At 38.7% G+C, this 5,000-nt stretch overlaps 1 protein-coding gene across 1 annotated transcript in view; it reads left to right on the forward strand.

Moving 5' to 3' along the window:
* nckap1l (NCK associated protein 1 like) overlaps positions 1-5,000 on the forward strand; it is a 131,663-nt gene that overhangs the window by 68,438 nt on the left and 58,225 nt on the right. The gene's annotated exons all lie outside the window — the stretch shown is intronic.

Genomic DNA, 5,000 nt, shown 5'->3' on the forward strand with positions numbered 1-5,000 from the left:
TCTCTCTCTCTCTCTCTCTCTCTCTGTCTCTCTCACTCTCTCTGTCTCTCAGTTGAAGCTCCAGTTGATATGCTGCCAGGCAAATACCAGGCGAGAACATTGGGACACTTAGACACCAATGAATAGAGAATGCTACAACTGGATAATTTACTTGTTTATATTTCAAAGTGTCTGAGAAAAGATGCATGTGAGAAAAAAGAGCAGCAAAGACAAAATGAGGGAGAAATAAAAGAGAAACCACCAGTTACAAAAAAGCACAATGACGTGTTACACCAAATTTCTTAAAAGACTTAAAATTCATGAGAAACTGAGAATCTGATCTGAACCCCATCCGTACCGATGTCCACTCACCCCAGAGCCTGGTCCTGACTCCCCCTTCTGTGTCAATCCAGGCAAGGTGTCTGAGTGAGCCAAGCTCCGCCCCACTAGGATTGATTGACAGCCATGTTGTTTACAAACTTGGTCACATTTTTATTAATTCCTGAGATTCTGCTGTGTAATTTAACACAATTAATAGAGATGTGGTGTGATGTGGCGTCGTCTCGTTAGTGTTCTTGTGGTTCAGGTCTGATCTGTTCTTTACCAAGACGTCAACACACTGAAACGTGTCAATCATAAGGAAACGTGTTAATAATAATGACTAATGTGGGGTTTTTAATGCTCAGCAAAAATATACTACTTTTCCATAAATCTAAATAAATGGTAAAATCAGTTACTTTTAAAGATCATAATATTTGGGAGTAAAAACACATTTGCATATTAAATTATTATGCAAATCCTTATGACAGATGGTGGTGAAGTCTGCCAAGGCTCAGTTTATCTTGAAGTGAACATTAGAGCTGAACACAAAAAGATCATCAGGGTGGAAAATGTGATAATAAAAGAGAAGAATAAAGAACAGAATGTGGCCTCAGCTCTGTCTCTCTCACTGAGACATCATGACAAAGCTACAAGCACTAGTACTGTATCTCACATTACACCCGGGCCTCATTATAACCCTGCACTCATTATAACCCCACACTTCATTATAACCCCACACTTCATTATAACCCCACACTTCATTATAACCCACACTTCATTATAACCCCACCCTTCATTATAACCCTGCACTCATTATAACCCCACACTTCATTATAACCCCACCCTTCATTATAACCCTGCACTCATTATAACCCCACACTTCATTATAACCCCACCCTTCATTATAACCCACACTTCATTATAACCCCACCCTTCATTATAACCCCACCCTTCATTATAACCCACACTTCATTATAACCCCACCCTTCATTATAACCCACACTTCATTATAACCCCACTCTTCATTATAACCCCACCCTTCATTATAACCCCACACTTCATTATAACCCCACACTTCATCATAACCCCACACTTCATTATAACCCCACCCTTCATTATAACCCCACACTTCATTATAACCCCACCCTTCATCATAACCCCACTCTTCATTATAACCCCACCCTTCATTATAACCCCACCCTTCATTATAACCCACACTTCATTATAACCCCACACTTCATTATAACCACACCCTCATCATAACCCCACACTTCATTATAACCCCACACTTCATTATAACCCCACACTTCATTATAACCCCGCACTTCATTATAACCACACCCTCATCATAACCCCACAATTCATTATAACCCCACCCTTCATTATAACCCCACACTTCATTATAACCCCACCCTTCATTATAACCACACCCTCATCATAGCCCCACCCATATACATTTACAGCTTTTGGCTTCCCTTATAACCCAGACCCTAATAATGAGTGGGATATAAAGTGAACCAATTTATATTTTTTTGCATTGTTACAAATAAATGTATAGTTGTTTATCATTGGAACTGAGAACTGAGAGAAATATACTGTTTATTTGTCATTTTGTTATTTAATTTTCTTTTATTTAGTCATTTGTTTTATTGCTCTCTGCTCTGAGCAACAATTTTACTAAAATAAATCAATAAATATTAAAGTAAATAAACTAAACTGGATTTTAACTTCGTTAAATGCTTGAATACATCAACTCAAGTCATGAACTCAACAAGAACAACTCCATTATTTAAAAGGATTTTTGGAAATATTTCAGAATCTTAAATTTAACATTGTAGTTTTTTTCATTTACCTTTATATGTGTTCACACTGACAGCTGAAGCCCCGCCCCTTTCCTCTCACAGCTGTCATTTTTCTATGTTGTTGTAAACATACTGACAACAAATGGTAATCTCTCTCTCTCTCTCTCTCTCTCTCTCTCTCGCTCTCTCTCTAACACACACACACACACACACACACACACAGATTTTATGACAGTAGCTTAGTTTGTGTTTGCTGTGTGTGTTTGCACTTAATGTTTTGTTTACATATTAATTTCTCAGTGCAAATGAGTTCTAATTTCTGACTCTCCTTTCACTCTTACTCTGTGTGTATGTGTGTGTGTGTGTGTGTGTGTGTGTGTGTGTTTGTATTTTAATATGTGTATTTTTAGCACTGAGTGTAGTGTGTTTCCGGCTCACCGCACATTTACTGTAAATCACTGACAATCAATCTCACGCTGTGTCCTAAACTGCTCCCTATTCACTCCTCCATATTCACTCCATGTTCACTACAATGAAATCCTGATTTATTAGACTGAATCATGTCTACTAGGAAGGGGCAGTTCTAGGGTCTCATCTTTAGGGGTTTTAGTCCTCAGTGAGAATTTAAAACAAGAAGAGTTTTATATTATATATTATATGACTACATAGTAAGACAAAAGTTATGGTATTATTTAAAATGGCAAAAGTGGACACCAAAATTTTATGCATGATGTAATGATGTCAGTCTTGAATCAGATCAGTTCATGTGTGTGTACATTCTCTACAAACAGTGTGTCTAATGAATGTAGTCATTAATAAACTAATATTCACAAAGACCAAATCAATAAATGTTATTTTTATTTAGTATTGAATGGATTGTTTACATTAATATTTTTGTTTGTGCTACAACTCTGGTAATAAGAATAGTGACATTTCACTACTTTTGGTTGCCTCTTTGTGGCTTTCCGCCGATTAACGTTATAGATAAACGCCTCCAGCTCTGACTGCGCGTGCACGCTGCGCCTCCAGCTCTGACTGCGCGTGCACGCTGCGCCTCCAGCTCTGACTGCGCGTGCACGCTGCGCCTCCAGCTCTGACTGCGCGTGCACGCTGCACCTCCAGCTCTGACTGCGCGTGCACACTGCGCCTCCAGCTCTGACTGCGCGTGCACGCTGCGCGTCCCTGTGCTTCTCCGTACAGCGTGTGGAGCGTAATGTAATCTAGGAGCAGTGATTCACCAAACCTCCATTATTACAGTCACACACATTTCTTCTGATTTTATTTTGTAGTAACGAGTAACGAAGATGTTTAGTGGAAATATAGCGGAGTAAAAGTCTATATTTTATCTGGGAAATGTAGTGGAGTAAAAGTGAAAGTTGACATAAATTTAAATAGCGAAGTAAAGTACAGATACGTGACATTTCTACTTTAGTACAGTAACGAAGTATTTGTACTCCGTTACATTACAACACTGATTAGCATGTCGAGTGTACAGAGACCATATAAAAAAATTACTCCCTAAAAATCTATTACTTCTCTTCATTATTAGCCTCGGCAATTTAATATCCATTAAAAGTAAAAGGGGGTCACGGTGGCTTAGTGGTTAGCACGTTCGCCTCCAGGGTTGGGGGTTCGATTCCCACCTCCACCTTGTGTGTGTGGAGTTTGCATGTTCTCCCCGTACCTCGGGGGTTTCCTCTGGGTACTCCGGTTTCCTCCCCCGGTCCAAAGACATGCATGGTAGGTTGATTGGCATCTCTGGAAAATTGTCCTTAGTGTGTGAGTGAATGAGAGTGTGTGTGTGTGTGTGCCCTGTGATGGGTTGGCACTCCGTCCAGGGTGTATCCTGCCTTGATGTCCGATGACGCCTGAGATAGGCACAGGCTCCCCGTGACCCGAGGTAGTTCGGATAAGCGGTAGAAGATGAATGAATGAGAGTTTTAAAAACTAAAATCAACCTGATTTCTCCGAATGTTACATAAATCATGCATAATCCCTTTAATTACTGTTCTATAAAATTATTTTGGGGTTAATTATGCTCTTAAATAAAATATCATGTCTATTAAATTGCCATATTTTAGTATTAAACAGAATAAAGAAATATAACTAAATGAATGAAGACTACTGAATTGTGGGCACTTGGCACAACTAATCACAACTAATCAGTGTTTTCGGCTGTAAGATGACTAGAAAATATTCAGTTGATCATTTTTTACCTGGATCTAACACTCCCTTAGTGTCTTTATCACTTTCTCCAACCTTTCTTTCCTCCTGTTCTTCAGCATTTACGTTTTTAAAAAAACGTTGTATATCCATCTATAAAAAACAAGCATGTCATTTGACTGGTGTGTGTGTATGTGTATGTGTATGTGTGTGTTATACTAAATTTGTAAGTGTGAGCACTAGTCAAAATTTTCCAAATGTAAACATCTTGAGTTAGAAATGTTTCATCTGTGACAGTAACAAGGCTGTGAAGTTTTTGAAGAAGAGTGACATCTCAAACACTGGGGTGTTGTGCTTGGTATAAGGATCACTGAGCACAATTTAACCGAATACAAAGTATTTATTCAATTTCCATTTATTAATTTGTGTGTGTGTGTGTGTGTGTGTGTGTGTGAGAGAGAGAGAGAGAGAGAGAGAGAGAGAGAGAGAGAGAGAGATTATGACTGGTGGTGTTTATTGTAAGTGTTTGTTACCTTTTTAGACCCCTTTATCATGTGTAATGTTGCTCCCATATAAAACAGTTCAGCACAAGCCCAGACATTTTTAGGGACATGATTGAGGACAATGTCCCGTCCAGAGACAAACTGTTTCGTGTTGAGGTTTTGTTCAAACCGACCATCAAAAATACCCTCTCTAATGAATGTTTTTATTTTCATTGGTTGTTGTGTTAAATCT

Source organism: Tachysurus vachellii, chromosome 22 (genome assembly GCF_030014155.1).
Source record: "Tachysurus vachellii isolate PV-2020 chromosome 22, HZAU_Pvac_v1, whole genome shotgun sequence".
NCBI lineage: Eukaryota > Metazoa > Chordata > Actinopteri > Siluriformes > Bagridae > Tachysurus > Tachysurus vachellii.